This window comes from Acomys russatus, chromosome X, assembly GCF_903995435.1.
Source record: "Acomys russatus chromosome X, mAcoRus1.1, whole genome shotgun sequence".
NCBI lineage: Eukaryota > Metazoa > Chordata > Mammalia > Rodentia > Muridae > Acomys > Acomys russatus.
The window spans coordinates 23,188,928-23,211,314 of record NC_067169.1 but is presented as its reverse complement, the minus strand read 5'-3'; the positions used below and the strand labels follow the sequence as shown (position 1 = coordinate 23,211,314).

At 43.0% G+C, this 22,387-nt stretch overlaps 1 protein-coding gene across 1 annotated transcript in view; it reads left to right on the top strand.

The window, feature by feature from the left end:
- Positions 1-22,387, top strand: part of Shroom2 (shroom family member 2) — a 1,329,704-nt gene that overhangs the window by 850,426 nt on the left and 456,891 nt on the right. The window lies entirely within an intron of this gene.

Below are 22,387 nucleotides of genomic sequence, written 5' to 3'. Positions count from 1 at the left end.
AGGGGTAAGAGGGCAAGATGAGACCCATTGTGAAGGACCAGAAAAAGGAATGAGAACCACAGTGCAAATTTACAAAACACTTGAGGCACATAGTACTCCCTCAAACATTTCTCCTTTGTATTAGGTGAGTTGGCACTGTGATTGAAGGAATCTATAGAGTATTTAAATTTGTAAATTTATACAAATGAACATGACGTAGTGGGAGTTGACCCTATTAATAGCTATTCCTGTGGGTTATAGACTGAAACTAGAGAGTAAAAGGATGGGGGGGGGGAGGCATTGATTTGCAGCTATGAATGCTCCAATAAGGTTTGAAATTTAGCAAATGTATTAATTTGATTTTGAAAGCAAGAATGAAAAGGCACTAGTGAAAGAACACTTGAGGCATTAATTCCAATGTTACAGAAGGGTGGTTCGTGCCTTGAGTTGGGCATCTACTGAATAGAACCACTCCCTCCCTCCATGTGTACAATTACACAGTAAGTTTTCTGTACAACCTAAGAAGGCCCTTTGAGGTGGTCTTGTTTGTTTGTTTGTGTGTGTGTGTGTGTGTGTGTGTGTGTGTGTGTGTGTGTGTTTATTTTGGTTTTTCAAGACAAGGTCTCTCTGTGTAGTCTTGACTGTCCTGGACTCGCTTTATAGACCAGGCTCGAACTCACAATGATCTGCCTGTCACTGTCTCCTGAGTGCTGGGATGTATTTAGTTGAATGACTGTTACTCCATTGTAAGGCTAATTATTTTTTAACTAATACCCTTTGTTTAGGTATTTTTTATTATTTATTTTTAAAGTAGACATGGCTTCCATGATAGTGAACATTGGAAAGGAGCAGCCATGGTTTTGCACCATTCATCTACTCACCATCTTGGCTTCAAAAAGGGGTACAAGAGGTGGTGGTGGCTGGGCAGTGGTGACGCACGCCTTTAATCCCAGCACTCGGGAGGCAGAGACAGGCGGATCGTTGTGAGTTCGAGGCCAGCCTGGTCTACAAAACGAGTCTAGGACAGTCAAGGCTACACAGAGAGAACCTGTCTGGGGAAAAAAGAAGAGGTGGTGGCGCAGGCCTTTAATCCCAGCACTGGGGAGGCAGAGGCAGGCAGATCGTTGTGAGTTTGAGGCCAGCCTGGTCTACAGAGTGAGTCCAGGACAGCCAAGACTAACATAGAGAGACTCTGTCTCGAAAAACCAAAAACCAAAAACAAAACAAAAAGGGGTACAAGATAATCAAGACAAGCATATCAATGTTGAGCAGTAACTGACCAGAGAAAGGTGTGTGCCTTTGACCAATAAAGCAGCACACAATGGACCTACTTGAGGTCTCAAAAACAAAAGAGGCCATACATTCACCAAGAAAAGGGTGGGGACACACAGCTATGCCAAAGGAAAGAGATGCTGAGTAAAATCTTTGGTGTGTTGAGGAAAGCCACTGCCAAACACTGAGCCACCCTCTCCCCTTTGCATATAAAAAATACTTACAGAAAAGAGAGAAAGAACTATTGGTAGGAACTTCAGTACAACTAAATGGATATTTGTGAAACTTTTCTAATGGTGATGTTTGTAGAAAGGGAGTGGCTCTCCAGAAAAGTTTCAACATGCAGCCTCACCTGAAATGTATGAAAATTCCAGGTTACTTTGAATATTTCTATGCCCTCACCCCATCCACGTAATCAGCCCTTTCATTGTAGGTTCTAGTCTTTTGCAGCGTCTGTTTTAATTCTAGTAACCCATGGTGTCCATTCTTAATTGTAACCCCTACCTTTCTACTGCTAATTTCTTAAACCCCCAAAGCTAAAATGTCACACCTCTAATTCTAAAATCCCATTTGTCCTACAGCCTTAGTTACCACTAAAGTCTTTAGCAGTTGCTAGTTCTGAAGTGTGCCTGAGGGGCCTCCATCTCTTCTGTCAGAAAGGACTCCAGTCTATCACCAATGAGGATGTGGTAGCCTTTGCATTCAAAGTCATGCTTGTCAGCCGGGCGGGCAGTGGTGGCGCACGCCTTTAAGTCCAGCACTCGGGAGGCAGAGGCAGGTGGATCTCTGTGAGTTCGAGGCCAGCCTGGTCTACAAAGTGTGTCCAGGACAGCCAAGGCTACACAGAGAAACTCTGTCTCGAAAAAAAAAAAGTCATGCTTGTCATTGTTGTTCAGCAGCATACTTCTGTGAGGACTGGCATACTGACCCAGTGGAACTCATCAAACAGCTTGCTTGTTACTTCTTTGCCGCAGATATTCTCTAGGTAGAGGAGTAGGTTGTTCATTATTTCACTTGACCCTGAAGTTGTAATCCTCCCTATATTTCTGGACACCATCATTGGTAAGATGGGAGAATATGACCAGCATGCTAGTGCTCTCAATGTATTTCACTGTGGGAAACCAGAAAAAAAAATCCATCTTATACAACACAGCTGTCTGTATGTAGACACCAAAGAAGCCTACCAATGAGTAACAGATAAGTGATGTGAGATCATGTACATATCTTTTCATGGGTTAAAAACAATGATATCTTGCTGTCTCGGCATGACCTTTCCATCTCTGAGAGCTTATTGATAAGGAAGATGACTGTTTCACAGGCTTTGCCACAAAGATTCCTGGTCCAGATGCTGAATAGGGTCTTCCTGAACTCATCCATAAATAGACTGAAGTAGGGGACAGCATATAGGTGAGTGGGAAAAATCCAGACACAGATACTGTCCCTTCCTATCTTTCCCTTCTAGAGGAATCCCCTTCTTTTTCAGGATTCTTCTATCTATTATGTTCTTCACCATCAAATTCTTCAGGTCAGCTCAAGGAGGCTAGAGAAATGCTTGATTATTTGACTGTTGGAGACCCAGTAGACAGTTTTGACACTGACCAATTTTTGCTTGGTTTGCTCACACATTCAATAAAAGTTCAAGAGTTCAAAACCTTGCTTTTTGTCGCTTAGACCTATTCTTTCACTACTCATAAGTAGTGACCTCTCAATGTCAGTGACCCATTTCACTCTTCCTGCCATGGTCCATTAGTCCCCTGGAGTGACCAGAATGCCAGGTTCCTCTCAGATTTTGCTTATTCTAGCCTCTGGATCCCACTTGATGTCAGAGTGCCATGCTATCACTTCATCCTGTGAACTCACAGAAGCAGAGAATTGAGGTGGAGGCCCTGCTCAGTACTACTTGAGCGGAGGAGAGAAGACCTTGTCAGTAGACCAGTCCACTCTCCTGTCTCTACCATTTTTATAGCAACTTAAAGCATTTCTTCCTTTGGTGTATATTTAACCTAGCATTTCCCCTTTTATTCTAAAAAGTCTTTCCTAAATACATGTAATATTCACGATTATAAAACACTCTCTAGGGGGTTTGAGAAATGGTTCTGCGGTTAAGAGTACTGGCTGCTCTTCCAGAGGAACCAGGTTCAATTCCCAGCACCCACATGATAGCTCACAACTGTCTGTAACTCCTGTTCCAGGGGATCTGACACCCTCAGACAGACAGACATGCAGGCAAAAGCACCAATGTACATAAAAATACAAATAAATAAATTTTACAAATTAAAATTAAGAAAAACACTCTTTGCAGATGTCATGGTTAATCTTTTTGTTTGTTTTGTTTTTGCTTTTGTTTTTCTAGACAGGGGTTTCTCTGTGTAGCCTTGGCTGTCCTCAACTTGTAGATCAAGCTGTCCTGTCTCTGCCTCAGGAGTGCTGGGATTAAAGGTGTATGCCACCACACCCAGCTGTCATGGTTAATCTTGATTGTCATCTTGATTGGACTGAGAAGCATCTAGAAAATTACTAAAGCTTCCTTCTGTGTTAATTTGGAAGCATATTTCCAGAGAGAATTAACTAGAGGCTGGGAGGGTCATGATCGCAGATAAAGAAATAGAGTGAGAGAGAAATTGACGTTGAGAGACTAAGGGGGAAAGGGAGAAGGGAACGGGAGGGAGAGAGAAAAATAGACTGCTCCAGAGTGCTTTCTCATTTCTCCATCAGTATATCAGCCTAGAGAATGTTACAGCCCAGTTTCAGGGCAGATCTTTCCCCCTAGTTTAACCCTTTCTGGAAACTTCCTCACAAACACCACAAGAAGTATACTTTATTAATCTCCTAGGCACTTCTCAGTCCCATCAAGTTAAAAATCAAAAGCAGAGCCAGGCATGGTGGCGCATGCCTTTAATCCCAGCACTCTGGAGGCAGAGGCAGGCCGATGGCTGTGAGGTCAAGGCCAGCCTGGTCTACAAAGGAAGTCTAGGAAAGCCAAGGATGCACAGAGAACCCCTGTCTCAAAAAACCAAAAAAACAAAACAAAACAAAAATCAAAAGCAACCACCACACGCCCAGCTCTGTTCAATGTGAAACTCAAACATTATCTCTTTAGATGATAAACTCTACCGCTGAGAACCCACAAAGGAACATGTTCATTTTATGATGAAAAATGCATTTAGTTCTTCTCCAAGAGTTTATATAGTCTTTGTTTGTTTGTGTTTCAAGACAAGATTTCTCTGTGTAGCATTGGCTGTCCTGGACTCCCTTTGTAGACCAGGCTGGCCTCAAACTCACAGAGATCCGCCTGCCTCTGCCTCCCAGGTGCTGAGATTAAAGGCTTGCGCCACCATGCCCAGACTGAGTTTATATAGTCTTAACAATGCCAATGTTTTTCAAAATTCAAGTTCAAAGTTTCTTCTGAGACTCAAGGCAAATTCTCAGTTATCAAATACAATCAAATAAAAACTACAAATTACATATTTCAAGAAACAATGGTATGGAATATATATCCCAAATCCAAAGGAAGAGGAGACAGGGATGCAACTAAAGCTATCCATTGCTTGGTCTCCCAGGCCTACTGGGTGGAAAATGTGAATAGATACCTCCATGACCCTGTAACTTGTGCAGTCTTTTTGTTGTTTTGTTGTTGTTGTTTGTTTGTTTGTTTGTTTTTCTGACACAAGATTTCTCTGTGTAGCCTTGGCTGTTCTAGACTCACTTTGTAGACCAGGCTGGCCTTGAACTCATGGAGATCCGCCTGCCTCTGCCTACCGAGTGCTGGGATTAAAGGCATGCGCCGACGCCGACGCTGCCACCACCACCCAGCCTTTTGCAGTCTTCTTACCTGCAAAAACAGTATCACATGAATGATGCCAAGTTCTGCTGATAGCTGGCCAGTAGCTGGGCCCCTCTGGATCATGGCTGCAATGCCATCTGAGTACTTACATTGATTAACCCAGAGAAATGCATACATAGGCAGCTCTATAACCACAAGGAGGCCTAGTGATCTCTTCTCCAAACAAAGTCTTTCAAATGGAGTCAAATCTTACCCAGGAGTGAGTTCGAGGCCAGCCTGGTCTACAAAGCAAGTCCAGGACAGCCAAGATCACATAGAGAAACCCTGTCTCAAAAAGACAAACAAATAAACAAAAAACCTTTACATTCTTGATCCTGCAAGAGGTGAGGTCTGGCCAATTTCTAACAAACCAGTCAGGCATCTTTTCAATTTCTCAGTGTAGAGTACTTCACATCTCTGTTTGGAGCTTGCTTTTGGCTCCTGAATCGGGGTCTCACTGTGTAGTACAGGCTTTGCTTGAACTCTTAATCCTCTTGCCTCAGCTTTCTGAGTGCTGAGATTACAAGCTCACAGCTTCTGTATTTTTTTTTAATTAATTTATTCTTATTATATCTCAATGGTTATCCCATCCCTTGTATCCTCCCATTCCTCCCTCCCTCCTTCCTGCTTTCCCCCTACTCCCCTCCCCTATGACTGTGACTGAGGGGGACCTCCTCCCCCTGTATATGCTCATAGGGTGTCAAGTCTCTTCTTGGTAGCCTGCTATCCTTCCTCTGAGTGCCACTAGGCCTCCCCATCCAGGGGATGTGGTCAAATATGAGGCACCAGAGTTTGTGTGAAAGTCAGACCCCACTCTCCACTCAACTGTGGAGAATGTCCTGTCCACTGGCTAGATCTGGGTAGGGGTTTGAAGTTTACGGCCTGTATTGTCCTTGGCTGGAGCCATAATTTGAGCAGGACCTCTGGGCCCAGATCTGCCCATCATAATGTTCTTCTTGTAGGTTTCTAGGACCCTCTGGATCCTTCTACTTTGCTATTCTGGATTCTTTTTAAATGGTTTGATTTCTTCAGTTGCCACACTCTAGGGTCAACTTTAACTGTGCTTCTTTTCCGAGACAGCTGAAAAATTGTAAAGTCATTTTTCTCTGTGTTTTGTGCATGATTTTCACTATAAACCTATTTAAGGCCCATTTAAGAGCAAGGATACTGACTACTATAAAATCTCCTCTGTCAGATAAGGGAGTCCATTGCTGTAGTGTAGCAATTTCTTCTAAGATGAAGTTAAGACATCAGATATTCTAGAACAGTGCGTCTCAAAGTTCCTAATGCTGTGATTTTTTAACATAGTCCCTCACGTTGTGGTAACCTCCAACCATAAAATTCTCTCACTGCTACTTCATAACTGTAATTGTGCTACTGTTATGAGTCATAATATAAATATTTTGGGGAGATAGAAGGTTGTAAAAGGGGTTGGGAGCCACAGGTTGAGAACCACTGTTCAAAAGAGAGAGAGAGAGAAAGAGAGAGAGAGATACGAAACAGTCCTCAGGAAAGCTTACTAAAACTCACTGTGTTCAAAAAGGATTGGGCCAGGTGTCCCCCTTGGTCTTAGAACTAGGGGAGGAGAATAGGGTAAAAGAGGGAGGGAGGAACAGGAGGACACAAGTGAGGGGAAAACAATTGAGATGTTATCTGAATTAATTAATTAAAAATGTATAAAATAGCAGGGTGTGATAGCAAATGCTTTTAATCCCAGCATGCTCGAGATGAGCCTGGTCTACAAAGAGAGTCCAGGACAGCCACGATTACACAGAGAAACTCGAAAAACCAATCAATCAATCAATAAATACATCTTAAAAGAAAACAAATTTAGTCAGACATGGTGACGCACGCCTTTAATCCCAGCACTAGGAAGGCAGAGGCAGGTGGATTGCTGTGAGTTTGAGGCCAGCCTGGTCTACAAAGCGAGTCCAGGACAGCCAAGGGTAACACAGAGAGACCCTGTCTCGGGGGAAAAAAAGAAAAAGAAAGAAAAAAGAAAACTTTTTTTTAAATCAGAAAGAAGCCCAGCATGGTGATGCATGCCTTTAATCCCAGCACTCATGAGCCAGAGGCAAGCAGATTGCTATGAGTTCGAGGTCAGCCTGGTCTACAAAGTGAGTCCAGGACAGCCAAGGTTACACAGAGAAATCCTGTCTCAAAAAACCAAAAAGAAAGAAAGAAAGAAAGAAAGAAAGAAAGAAAGAAAGAAAGAAAGAAAGAAAGAAAGAAAGAAAGAAAGAAAACCCAAAAAATGTGCTAGAGAGATGGCTCAGAGGTTAAGAGCACTGGTTGCTCTTCCAAAGGTCCCCAGTTCAATTCCCAGCAACCACATGGTGGCTCACAACCATCTATAATGAGATCTGGTGCCTTCTTGTAGCGGGCGGACACATATGCGGGCAGAATACTGTATAAATAATAAATAAGTCTTAAAAAACAAAAAAATCAGAAACACCACACCTAACTAACTTAATGATGCAAATTCAAGACTTGGGAAAAACAAGAACAAACCAAAACCAAATCAAGGAGACCACACACACACAAAGAAAAAAAAAAATCAATGAGATAGAAAAAAGAAAACAGAGCTGGGCGTGGTGGCATACGCCTTTTTTTTTTTTCGAGACAGGGTTTCTCTGTGTTAGTGTTGGCCGTCCTGGACTCACTTTGTAGACCATGCTGGCCCTCGAACTCACAGCGATCCACCTGCCTCTGCCTTCCGAGTGCTGGCATTAAAGGCATGCACCACCACGACCGGCCAAAAATCAATTTTTATTCTTTCTCTTTTTTCTTTTATTAAAAAGTTTTTTCTCATCCAACATAGCCTAATTATAGTTTCCCCTTCCTCTACTCCTTCTAGTTCCTGTGCCTGCAATCCAGATCCACTCCCAAGATGGGCATGGTGGAGCCCGCCTTTGATCCCAGCACTCTGGAGGCAGAGGCAGAAGCAGGTGGATCTCTGTGAGTTCGAGGCCAGCCTAGTCTACAAAGCAAGTCCAGGACAGCCAAGGCTATACAGAGAAACCCTGTATAGGGGGGAAAAAACCAGGAAAACAATGCAAAGAATCAACAAGTCTAAGAGGTGGTTCTCTGAAAAGATAAATAATATTGGCTGAACCTTGGCCCAACTAACCAAAAGAAAGAGATGACCCAAATTAACATAATCAGAAATGAACAGGGCAACATCAAAACAAACAACAAATAAATTCAGAATAGTATTTTAAGGGAACATTTTAAAAACCTGTAGTGCATTAAATTAGAAAATCGAAGCCAGTTGGTGGTGGCACTCGCCTTTAATTCCAGCACTCAGGAAGCAGAGGCAGGTGGATCTCTTTGAATTTTAGGCCAGGCTAGTCTACGGAGCAAATTCCAGGACAGCGAGGGTTACACAGAGAAACCCTGTCTCTAAAAAGCAAATACAAAAATAAAAGAAAAATTGCTAGTCAATATCCTTAATGAACATAGGTTTTTGAAAAAAAAAAAAAAAAAACCATAATAAGCCGGGCATAATGACACATACCTTTAGTCCCAGCACTCCAGCAGCAGAGGCAGGCAGATCTTTGTGAGTTCCAGGCTAGCCTGGTCTACAAAACAAGTTCAGGCCAGCCAGGGCTATACAGAGAATCCCTGTCTCAAAAAAACCAAAATTAAACAAACTAAAATACCTGCAAACCTAACAAATGCATATATCAAAAGATTGTTCACCACAATCAAGTTGGGTTTATTCTGGAGATGGAGTCAATGAATCTTACAAATCATATATGTTGTCCTAAAGACAAAAAGCTTGCAATCATCACAATTGATGCAAAAAATGCCTTTGAGAAAACCCAATATGCCTTTATGATAAAAGTTTTGGGTAGAAGACCAATGGTAGTGGCACAAGCCTTTAATCTCATCATTCAGGAGGCAGAGGCAAGCAGGCAGGCCGATCTCTTAGAGTTCTAGTTCAAGCTGGTCTACAGAGTGAGTTCCAGGCAGCCAGGGCTACTCAGAGAAACCCTGTCTCAAAAAGAAAAACCAGAAAAAAGAAAGGAAGGAAGGAAGGAAGGGAAAATTTCATCTCAATAAATTAGCTTCATAGCCTATCCGTACTTTATGATCTGTTTGGAAAACACTGCCCTAGGGAATGAGACATAATGATTTCCAATTCCAATTTCAATCCAAGTGGGCACTAGTAGCATTGTGTGAGATACTGTAGTCCCATGAGACCCAACTCAGGACAATACTTCTACGACCTTATCTTTTTCTTCACCGGTCTTCCTGACCTCAGAGCTCTGGCATCTAAATCAGTTGCTTTTGCAATGAGAAGGCCAGAGGCCTTTTAGCTATACAAGGGAGCCTGAGTTGCCCTAGCAACCCTTGGCTGTAATTAACTTCTGTAGTCACTTGCTTCAGTCTAGTTAGCCTTGCTGCAATACATACTGGAGCCTGTTTTCTCTTGCTTTTCATATCAATTTCTTCATCCTTGTTATATAGATAGGTAGGTCCTTATTTCTCCTTCTTTACCCTCAGGAATGGTCAGATTCCTAGCATAAATCTCCTTGGCATTCTCCACATTGCCAAATACTTGATTTGACATGATTAAACCCCCATATAAATGTGCGATTTGCATTTCTTTCAGATCACAAATACTCCTTAGTGCTAGTCAAACTCAGAGACCAACAACTCAAATGGAGGCAGGGCCTACTAGGACTATACTCCTTCCTAAAATATGCAATGTCTAAGTGGGATGTGGTGGGACCCACCTGTAATCCCAGCAATCTGGGAGGCAGAGGCAGGCACATCGCTATAAGTTTGAGGCCAGCCTAGTCTACAAAGTGAGTCCAGCATAGCCAAGGGTACATAGAGAGACCCTGTCTCGAAAAACCAAAAGGAAGAAAAGAAGAAGAAGAAGAGGAAGAAGAGGAAGAAGAGTTGGGCATGGTGGCGCACGCCTTTAATCCCAGCACTCGGGCTACACAGAGAAACCCTGGCTCGAAAAACCAAAAAACCAAAAAAAAGAAGAAAGAAAAAAGAAGAAGAAGAAGAAGAAGAAGAAGAAGAAGAGAAGAAGAAGAAGAAGAAGAAGAAGAAGAAGAAGAAGAAGAAGAAGAAGAAGAAGAAGAAGAAATGTCTACTGAATTCATCCAGCTGATTCTGTCGATCAGAAGTGCACATTCACATGGCCAGAACCCCTGAACTATTGTAGAGAAACCATAAAGGCTGTGTTTTTATATGGAGTCTGTCAATTTGTATTTGCTGACAAGTTAAAAATATTTTTTGAAAAAAGTTATGGACCAACTCAAACACTTCTATAGACTGGATTGCTTTGATAGGCTACCAGTATGCAAGGTTTGTTTAAACCTCTTTTATCCTTTTGCCCTCTGCTATCTGGGGCCAAGAACAACAAAAACAGTAACGGGCTTAAATTAGTTCCAAAGCTTTCTTCCTCTCAGGTGGATGCTCAGCCTAATCAAGTAGGGCTCTTACGACGGTCCTCTGTGTTTTTCAGGGCACTGGACTATCCAATTCTACTAAGTGCTCTGTTCCAGTGTATTCTAGTCATGCAATAAAAATGTAAAGCCATCAACTGGAGACAGTCCTAGTTTATTTGTTGTTGGTGGTGGTGGGTTTTTTTTCTTTGTTTTGTTTTGGGTTGGTTTGTTTGTTTGTTTGTTTTTGGTTTTTTGTAGACAGAGTCTCTCTGTGTAGCCTTGGCTGTCCTGGATTTGCTTTGTAGACCAGGCTGGGCCTTGGACTCACAGCAATCCACCTGCCTCTGCCTCCCAAGTACTCAGATTAAAGATGTGTGCCACCATGGCCGGCTTTTGAGACAGAGTTTCTCTGTGTAGCCTTGGCTGTCCTGAACTCGCTTTCTCAGTACTAGCTTCTTGAGGAAGAGATCCTTCCTTTAGCTCATATCTTTTTCTTTTCTTTTTTTGTTTTTTGGTTTTGTTTTGTTTGCTTGCTTGGTTTGGTTTTTCGAGACAGGGTTCCTCTGTTTAGCCTTGGCTGTCCTGGATTCGGTTAAGGTACATCGGTGTGTGTGTGTGTGCGTGCGTGTGTGTGTGTGTGTGTGTGTGTGTGTGTGTGTGTGTGTGTGTGTGTGTGTGTTTTCCCACCTGCTCCTGAAATAGGAACCGTGTTTCAGAAGCACTGGGAAGAGAGCTTCTAGTAGCCTCACCCTATGTGCTTTCACTTTCTGCCTTCTCACAGCAACTTGATCAGTGAAGTCCAAAACTGTAACCTAGTGCTTGTAGCTCAGTTCCTGTTGTGTTCTTCTGCCTATAGCATAACCCATGTGTTTCTGCTCTCTGCCTCTCTCTCTCTCTGCCTTTCTCTCTCTCTCTCTCTCTCTCTCTCTCTCTCTCTCTCTCTCTCTCTCTCTCTCTCTCTCTCCTCTCTTCTCCCTCATCAGTCTATGAGGGCAAGGAGGCCTAAAGGTGGATGAATATCCTTTCTGACTGGCAAGATGGCAGTCTCTATAGACCCATCAATCCCCTCAAATGGTGTAAAGGTCTAGGCTTAGCATCAATAACTTAGAAAGTGGATTCAGGCTGCAGCTTCTACCAACATATTCTCTAAATCAATCTGGTCAAAATACCTCTTAATATTCTGATCCCTCGGTGACTTCTGCATCTATTTCTCAATTAGTTCTGGGTTTAAGCGAAAGAGTGGAGTGGTTATGTGACCGTTAGAGAGATCCCACAGTGTTTGGGTAGAAAAACATCACGAATGAAGCTGATGATTGGCATGCAATGGACACAACTTTCTTTTCCTTTTTCCTTTTCTTCCTGTGTGTGTGTGTGTGTGAATGTGTGTGTGTGTGTGTGTGTGTGTGTGTATAGGGGGGCTGCAGGTGCCATAGTGCATGTGTGGAGGTCAGAGGACAACTGTTGGGAGTCAGTTCTCCCAACATATTGCTCCAGGGGACTGAACTCAGGCTGTCAGGTGTGGTGACAAGTGCCTTTATTCTCTAAGCTATCTCAATAGATGGGGTTTTTTTCCTTTGAATGAGGTCTTGGTACGTTCATACTATCTTTGAACTCTTTAAGTTACCCAAGCTAACTTCACACTCATGATCCTCTTAGCTCAGCCTCCCAAGTGGGATTCCAGGCATGCACTACCATGTCCAGGTTAGGAAACAACTTTCTTTTCTTTTTTTCCCATTTTTTTTCTTTTCTTTTCTTTTTCTTTTTTTCTTTTGACACAGTTTCTCTGTGTCACCTTGCCTGTCCTAGACTCACTTTGTAGACCAAGCCACCACAACTGGCTAGGAAACAATTTTTTTTTTTTTTTTTGTGGGAGTGTGGTGCTATCATAAGAAGTGCTATCCACCGGGCGTGGTGGCGCACGCCTTTAATCCCAGCACTCGGGAGGCAGAGGCAGGCGGATCGCTGTGAGTTCGAGGCCAGCCTGGTCTACAAAGCGAGTCCAGGACAGCCAAGGCTACACAGAGAAACCCTGTCTCAAAAAACCAAAATCAAAACAAACAAAACCCCCCAAAACAAGAAATGCTATCTATGGATATCCTTGAGAAAAATTGCAGGAGTTTGTATGGTGGCCGGCACCTACAAGCATATAACTGATTTTTAACATTTGAAACAGGGGTCTTGTTCTGTTGAACAGACTGGCCTAAATCTCCTGGCCTTGAGTAATCCTACTCACTTAGGCCCTCTTGATAAAAACTGTATTTCATAGATCGTGGGTTTCATAAAACACCATCCTCTTGGATTTTTTGTTTTGTTTTGTTTTTCGAGACAGAGTTTCTCTGTGTAGTCCTGGCTGTCCTAGGCTCGATTTGTAGACCAGGCTGGCCTCGAACTCACAGTGATCTGTCTGCCCTGCCTCCCGAGTGCTGGGATTAAAGGCATGTGCTACCATGCTGGGCCTGTAGCCCTTTTCTTTTTTCAAAGCTAGGAATGGAATTCAGGGCCTTGTACACATTAGGACAAGTTCTACCACTGAGGTACAAGCCTAGTCCAGTCCATTCTTGAAGAAAGAACAAAAGGAAGGAAGGAAGAAAGGAAATCCAACAACCATGAAGGACCTGTTTTCCTGAATCTCTGTGGTACATCTACAGGTTCCTAGAATCCCTTCCCAGCCACTCTTTCTGCATGGTGTCAGGCTCTAGATTTCATAATTACATAAACCGTAATAGTGACTTTGTAATGTTAAAGACTCTGACTGTGGTCTTATAATAAGGTAGGTAAGCCAGGTGGGGTGGCCCAGGTCTGTAATCCCAGCACTTGGGAGGCAGAAGCAGGTGGGTCTCTGTGGGTAGGAGGCCAGCCTAGTTTACAGAGTGAGTCCAGCCCGGCGTGGTGGCGCACGCCTTTAATCCCAGCACTCGGGAGGCAGAGGCAGGCGGATCGCTGTGAGTTCGAGGCCAGCCTGGTCTACAAAGTGAGTCCAGGATGGCCAAGGCTACACAGAGAAACCCTGTCTCGAAACACCAAAAAAAAAAAAAAAGACAGAGTGAGTCCAGGTGTGGGACTCTGCTGGATAATGCTGAAGTCTGACTTCTCCAGATAGCCATTTGTGTTTAGTCTATGGTGGTGGACTCCCTTTTCTCAGCCATGTTCTCACTCCACCTGCTCTAGAAACCCCAGATCTTGTAGGGAAAGTCACACAGCCCTCAGGAAGATAACAAGCTCGACCCTTTCCTGATAAGGAAAACTTGATCAGCAAGCACAGAGAATTCCTGAAAATATCCCACCCTATGCTGAGCAGCTCCTAGCCTCCAGCGAATGACCTTTAATTGTACCTAGAAGTCATCCCCTCTTACATAGGATAATTAAGTATTGTTTTCACCTTCTTGTGATAGGGCCCTGTGTTACTGTATCACTGTATGTAGATTAAGTATCCAGGCAACCTTAGCTCTATTGAATTGGACACATTCACCCTCAAAACCCCTCCTCACTGCCCAATTGGGGGAGGAGGAACCACAGCTGGATTCCTGGTGGTCAGGCAGCAATGGCAGAACTATCTTTGCAGCTGCTGGGGCCTACTCTACCACCGCCAATGCTCCATACTGACCCCTCCAGTGAAGCACCACTGGGTCTGCATCTCACAGGGCCTGCCTGCCAGGGCCACACATCTTGCCTACTTCAGCTGCTGTGCTTAACACAGCAGCTCAAACAAGGAGTTGTAACACTTGGTATCATCACGGACTTGTAGGGCTCTCATGTCCCCACTGCCATCTGAGACCTGCAGTCTCATTTGTTTTCTGAGACAGGGTTTCTCTTGTAGTCCTGGCTGTCCTGGACTTGCTTTGTAGATCAGGCAGGCCTGGAACTCACAGAGATGTGCCTACTTCTCAAGTGCTGGGACCCTTGGGAACTTTCTAGAAGCAAGCAGCACCTGGATGGACCCACTGAATGTGGAACCCAGGCCAGCCAAGCAGATGGTGAGTGACATCCAGGCCAGCCAAGACTACACAGAGATGGCCTCTCTGGGAAGGGGGAGATGGGGAGGTGAAAACTGTGTGGCGGTGGCTCATGCCTTTAATTCCAGTACTAGGGAGGCAGAGCCAGGAAGAATTTGAGGCCAGCCTGGTCTACAGACTGAGTTCCAAGACAGCCAGAGCTACACAGAAAAACAAACAAACAACAACAAAAGGGCAGGTGAATTTCATTAAAGTATAGATAGTGAAATTAGAGAATCTATCATATAAAGCATGTATTATTATTTTTGGAATGAGGTAGAGAAATATGAGAAAGTATTAAAATTACAAGGCTACACAGAGAAACCTTGTCTCAAAAAACCAAAGAAAGAAAGAAAAGCTGAGACGATACCCAAGTTCCAAAGGCTCTTAACATTTTACCCCATAACAGGGAGCTATTCTAATTGCTACTAGTTCTTGGGGGTTGTGTAGATCTCAATGGGACCAAGAAAAAAAATAGAGAGATTTTAAAAAGGTACCTGGAATTACTCTACTAGTGAGACTAGGGAAAAATACATTGTAGGCAAAGCATTCCCCTCAAGGTGTTCCTTAGAACCTGTGATGACTGCCCATATATTTGTATGACTAGATGGACATCTCAGGTGTTATTAAGGGCATGAACAGCAAGATAGGTAGATGGTGCTGGATTATCCGGGTAGGCATAATTTCACTTTAGCATGAGCCCTTAAAAGTAAAGAGAAAGAAAAAGAGATATGGCAGAAGAGAAGTAAGAGATATTCTAAATGGAATGCAGAGGACACCTCAAAGATGGGAGAGAAAGTCTGTCTCTAGGAGTTTACTATGGTCCTCAGCTGACAGTCAGGATTGAAACAGTCCTCATTCTCAGTCTTACCAATGAAAGAGCAGGGTTTCGACAGCAATCCAAATAAACTTGGAAGTGAATCTTCCTAGAGCCTCCCAAGAAGAGGCTGGATGGCTGATGTCTTGATGGTGGAAGTCCATTAAGTGAATCCAATCTTCTGACTCTAAAGACAAGTGAGAAAGCACATTCATATTTCAAGCTTCTAAATTTGTAGTTATTTGTTGTAATAGTAATAGGAAACTAAAACTACATAACACTGAATTGGGTAGGTACATAGAATTTGAAGACGCTGAAGGAAAGACTAAGAAGCTAATTGTAATTTATACATTTTTCACAAGTTTCAAGGTAACCTAATTATGGGCGGGAAAGCAAGTTATAGCGTGTTTTTGTGAGCACATACTCTGGACATTTATGAAGTTATGCCTAAGAAAATAAAACAGGAGCCAGGCAGTGGTGGGGCCGGCCTTTAATCCCAGCACTTGGGATGCAGAGGCAGGTGGGTCTCTGTGAGTTTGAGGCCAGACTGTCTACAAAGCAAATCCAGGTCAGCCAAGGCTACACAGAGAAACTCTGTCTCAAAAAACCAACCAACCAAACAAACAAACAAATAAATAAAAATTTAAAAAGAACTTTGTGTATAAACAGGGTGGTGGTGGCACACATCTTTAATCCAAGCACTCAGGAGCCAGAGGCCAGCCTGGTCTGGAAAAACCAAACGAAGGAAGAAGAAGAAGGAGAAGGAGAAGGAGAAGAAGTTGTTGTTTATGCAAATATATACAATGTTTGTTGTTGTTTGGGTTGTTTTGGTTTGGATTTTTTTTTTTTTGAGACAGGGTGCTGAATTACAAGTGTGCGCCACCACATCTGGCTTACAATGTATTTTTTTTTCTTTTCTTTTTTTAAAAATGTTTTATTAATTCATTCATATTACATCTCAATAGTTATCCCATCCCTTGTATCCTCCCATTTCTCCCTCCCTCCGGCTTTCCCCCTACTCCTCTCCCTTATGACTGTGACTGAGGGGGGACCTCCTCCCCCTGTATATGCTCATAGGGTATCAAGTCTCTTCTTGGTAGCCTGCTATCCTTCCTCTGAGTGCCACCAGGTCTCCCTATCCAGGGGACATGATCAAATATGGGGCACCAGAGTTTATGTGAAAGTCAGACCCCACTCTCCACTCAACTGTGGAGAATGTCCTGTCCATTGGCTAGATCTGGGTAGGGGTTCGATGTTTACTGCATGTATTATCCTTGACTGGTGCCATAGTTTGAGCAGAACCCCTGGGCCCAGATCTGCCCATCATAATGTTCTTCTTGTAGGTTTCTAGGACCCTCTGGATCCTTCTATTTCCCCGTTCTCCCATGCTTCTCTCACCTAGAGTCCCAAACAGGATGTCCTCCCCTCTGTCCCATTTTCCTGGTTCCTGGTGAGTGAAGACTTTCATGGGACATGACCCTTGGGCTAGTGTCCAGATATAGTGAGTATACACCATTTGACTCTTTCTGCTTCTGGGTTAACTCACTCATTATGATCATTTCTAGTTCAATCCATTTGTCCACAAATTTCAGAAATTCCTTGTTTTTAATAGCTGAGTAGTATTCCATAGTGTAAATGTACCATGGTTTCTTTATCCATTCTTCTACTGAGGGACACTTAGGCTGTTTCCATGTTCTGGCTATTATGGATAAGGCTGCTATGAACATGGTTGAACACATGTCCTTGTTGTGTGCTGGAGCATCTTCTGGGTATATTCCAAGGAGTGGAATAGCTGGGTCTTGAGGAAGCCCTATTCCCAGTTTTCTGAGATAGCGCCAGATAGATTTCCAAAGTGGTTGTACTAGTTTGCATTCCCACCAGCAATGAAGGAGTGTTCCTCTCTCTCCACATCCTCGCCAACATGTGGTGTCGCTTGATTTTTTTTTTTTTTTTTTGGTTTTTCAAGACAGAGTTTCTCTGTGTAGCCTTGACTGTCCTGAACTCACTTTGTAGACCAGACTGGCCTCGAACTCACAGGAATCCACCTGCCTCTGCCTCCCAAGCGCTGGGATTAAAGGTGTGGGCCACCACACCCGGCTCGCTTGAATTTTTGATCTTAGCCATTGTGATGGGTGTAAGATGGAATCTCAGAATCATGCATTTCTCTGATGACTAAAGACGTTGAGCATTTCTTTAAGTGTTTCTCAGCCCTTCGATATTCCTCTGTTGAGAATTCTCTGTTTAGTTCTGAGCCTCATTTCTCAATTGGGTTATTTGGTTTGGTGGTGTTTAATTTCTTTAGTTCTTTATATAGTTTGGATTTTAGACTTTTGTAAGATGAAGGGTTGGTGAAGATCTTTTCCCAGTCTGTAGGCTGTTGCTTTGTTCTGTTGACAGTGTCTCCTGCCTTACAGAAGCTTCTCAGCCTCACAAGGTCCCATTTATTAATTGTTGACCTTAAGGCTTGGGCTGTTGGTGTTCTGTTCAGGAAGTTATCTCCCGTGCCAGTGTGTTCCAGGCTCTCCCCCACTTTTTCTTCTAACCAATTTAGTGTCTCTGGTTTTATGTTGAGGTCTTTAATCCACTTGGACTTGAGTTTTGTGCATGGTGACAAATATGGGTCTAATTGCATTTTTCTACATGTAGACATCCAGTTAGACCAGCACCATTTGTTGAAGATGCTGTGCTTTTCCCATTTAATAGATTTGGCTTCTTTGTCAAAAATCAAGTGACTATATGTGTGTGGATTCATATCTGGGTCTTTGATTTGATTCCATTGATCAACCAGCCTATTGCTGTGCCAGTACTATGCTGTTTTAATTACTATTGCTCTATAGTACAGCTTGAGATCGGGTATGGAGATTCCTCCGGAGCATCTTTTATTGTATAAGATTGTTTTAGCTTTCTGGGTTTTTTGTCTTTCCATATAAAGTTGAGAATTGGCCTTTCAATGGCTTTAAAAAATTGTGTAGGTATTTTGATAGGGATTGCATTGAATCTGTAAATTGCTTTTGGGAAGACAGCCATTTTTACTATGTTAATTTTCTCAATCCACGAACAAGGGAGATCCTTCCCTCTTCTCAAGTCTTCAATCTCTTTCTTCAGGGACTTAAAAGTTTTTTTTTTTTCCAAACAAGTCCTTCACTTGCTTGGTTAAAGTAACTCCTAGATATTTAATATTGCTTGTGGCTAACATGAAGGGTGTAGATTTCCTAATTTCTTCCTTTGTATGATTGTCATTTGTACATAGGAAGGCTACTGATTTTTTTGAGTTAATTTTGTTTCCAGCCAATTTGCTGAAGGTGTTTATCATCTGTAGGAGTTCTCTGGTAGAATTTGGGGGGTCACTTATGTACACTATCATATCATCTGCAAATAGGGATAATTTGACTTCTTCCTTTCCCATTTGGATCCCCTTGATTTCCTTGTGTTGTCTTATTGCTCTGGCTAGAACTTCAAGCTCAGACCTGCTGAGCTATGGGCGCCTTTTAGACCAGCATATAGACACCTCAGGGGTGTCCAGCCTCTCCCGAGAGCATGGGAGATCCTGCTGGGGCTGTGTGAAGTGTCCAAGCTGAGTTCTAACTGCTTGGATCTGCAGGCTCTGTCCCCTGCGCTCTGTTCCAATGTGGGCCCAGTTTGGCCCAGCAGGCTGCGCGCCACTCTCTCTGAGCTAGGTGGACCCAGTTGCCTGTGTTTCCATGCAGTGTGGAGTCCTCGGCAAATTTGCATGGGGCAGGTAGATGGGACCAAGGGCAGCTTCCCTTGTTTCCCTGTGACTTCCACAGGCCAGGGGCTCCGGCACCGACCCACACACTGAATTCAGGCTCTATCTGCCAGCTGCAGCCCGTAGGTGGGTTCCGGAGAGTGGGTTCAGGACCTCCATGGTCTGTTACTTGACCCGGGGCCAAGCCCACCGGTGGTCTACGCTGTGCGGGACCCCACTCACCTAATGTTCTCTGGATTTAGCAGTCTGTGGCTCCATTCAAATTCCTGGTCTCTGTGCAGTAGATCAGATACAGTGCTTGCTGGGCACCGCCATCTTGGAACCTCTTCCTTACAATGTATTTTAATAAAACCCACCCACCATTTTCCACTTTCAACTCCCCCTGGGCCCCTCCCCATTAATATTCTCCCTCCCACCTTTTGTAAAGTTTTCACATTTCTCACAATTAAAAAGAAAGAGGAAGCTTAGCCTACTTCAAAGAAGAAAGGCAGCCCTAGGAGTGAACAGAAAGTGTGGTTTCCGGCTAGGTATGGTGCTATTGTAATGACTACTCCAGAGACAGAGACAGTATGATTCTAAGTTTTGAAGCAGCCTGGACTATACTCTGGCCTCTGTATTTCAAGCTGGCCTGGATGTTATTATGTTGTAGCCCCAGATGGCCTTGAACTCATAGCAGCAGCACTTTAGCCTCAACCTTCTCAAGACTGAGCCACCAGATTTGGCTTCACTGAATGCTTTTATTTTTCTGCTGAGTGGCAAACATGCTACACATATTGTTCTTCAGCCTTTTCTTTAAGCCAACTACCTTCATTTTGCTAGTTCTGTACATTTTCAATGTTCTAACACCTCACTTCTATTTACATTTTCCCCAATGCCCCTCATGGTTTTATCCAAATCAGTACTCAATCCAGACCATACATTTTATGTGATTTTTATGTCTTTTACTATTTCATTTGATCTAACACAACCACCACATTTTTTTCTATGTTTCTTTTTTTTTGTTGTTGTTGTTTTTCGAGACAGGGTTTCTCTGTGTAGCCTTGGCCATCCTGGACTCACTTTGTAGACCAGGCTGGCCTCGAACTCACAGCGATCCGCCTGCCTCTGCCTCCTGAGTGCTGTTTCTTTGTTTCTTAAGACAGGGCTTCTCTGTAATAGCTCTGGTTGTCCTAGACGCATTTTGTAGTCCACGCTGGCCTTGAACCCACAGCAATCCACCTGCCTCTGCCTCCCGAGTGCTGGGATTAAAGGCATGTGCTACCATGCCCAGCCCAACTACCACTTTTAAGGATTGTGATTTACTAACTCCGTCAAGGTAATCTTTCTGTGGAACATTCTACTTACTACATTTGTTTGGTAGTCTCTTTGTCTCATTTTCTTCTAAAGTTTATACATGGGGCATTGGTCCTGAGAAAATACCATGAGCCCAGTTGAGACATAGCTGGGCATGGTGGTGCACACCTTTAGTCCCAGCATGCAGGAAGCAGAGGCTGGTGGATCTCTGTGAGGCCAGAAATTGAGACATATGAGAGTTTTACTGATGGATTAATTTTGTTGGTGGTCCTGCAGAAATATCACTAATTCCAGTAGACAACAGCTCAGTTTGTATACCAGGATGTACATCTCAGAGCAAGACCCTTCTAGCTAAGACTGAACTCAAAAAGAATTTGAGAAGGAAAAGATTTGGGACTTACGTTTCTTCTAATATCTCCCCAAGTGGAGAGATCTCATATTGCTCAGTCTCTGGACATTCATATATTGTTTGAGACATTTTTGTGCTATAATTTGACCTGACTACAACTTCTGTTTCAATCCTTTGGACAATGTGGCTGGGCATAATTTAGAATGGGAAAAATAGTAGGAAATAAGCTCTGTAGCCTAAAATGCAAGAAGTTGGAGTTTATTTAGCTAACGTCCTATTATGAGCCACTTCAGAACTTTCTGGAGGCAAAACAGAATTATTCAATGTTGGTCCTAAGAGGAACAGTAGCTGGGCATGGTGGCACAAGCCTTTAGTTCCAAAATTTGGGTGGCAGAGGCAGGTAGGATCTCTGTAAACTAAAGGCCAGCCTTATCTACATAGTGAGTTCCAGGACAGCCAGGGCTAAGTAGAGAGCCCTGTCTCAAAACCAAACCAACTAACCAACCAAATTAACTAACAAAAAACAAAAACAGGGAAAGAGTTAGTACTGTGAGGATGGTCTCTTGTTGAACTCTCATCTGTTCCAGATGCAAAACTCTAGATTGCTGAAGTAATATGAGTTTGGTTATTAAACTTAATAGGTTATGATTTTTTCTTTTCTTCTTCTTCTTCTTCTTCTTCTTCTTCTTCTTCTTCTTCTTCTTCTTCTTCTTCTTCTTCTTCTTTTTGGTTTGGTTTTTCAAGACAAGGTTTCTCTGTGTAGCCTTGGATGTCCAAGACTCTCTTTGTAAACCAGGCTGGCCTCGAACTCACAGTGATCTGCCTGCCTCTGCCTCTGCCTCCTGATTTCTGGGATTAAAGGGGTGTGCCACCATGCCCAGCAGGTTAAGATTTTTTAAAGAATTTGAGAAGTGTTAGAGGAACTGTGATTTCCCTTGTTGACTATTGTCTGTCCAAACTTTATATTGTTTTTGTTGTTGTTTGGTTGGTTGGGTTTTTTTTTTTTTTTTTTTTGGTTTTTTTGGTTTTTTGAAGCAGGGTTTTTCTGTGTAGCCTTGGCTGTCCTGGACTCACTCTGTAGACCAGGCTGGCCTCGAACTCACAGAGATCAGCCTGCCTCTGCCTCTCCAAGTGCTGGGATTACAGATGTGTGCCACCACCATGGGCTTCACACTTTATATTGATAAAATCCCACCTCTAGTGCTTTAGAATGTGACTATATTTGGAAACAAGACCTCTAAAGCGGTACTACCCAGATTTCAACTGTAGCAAGATCAATTTTGAAATTGCTTTGGCATTGCACATTGAAGCAGGAGGAGCAATCCCAAGCAGTTATTGCATCATCTCAATTGGAACACTCGTAATCAATTAAATTCATTCACTTGAATACTCTATTCCCACTCAATTTACATCATCACTTGAAAATAATCTGCTTGCTGAACCAGGTTTACTATATAAAGAACATCATGCATCTATTTATTTTAGGAAGTATTATAAAGTATTTTTACCAGAGCAAAACCTCTTTGAACGGGGCTTTCCAGCATTGCTGAACACATACAGTCACAGGCACTAAATTAGAAGATGTGGGACAACAGTGGGTAGATTTATAGTCTTTAATTTTGCTATTTACAACAAAACAGACATCTACAAAGATTTTCATTCAATAGAAACTCTCCCTGGAAATACGGTCCTTTTGGTATTCTCAGAAGACAAATATTTTTTTC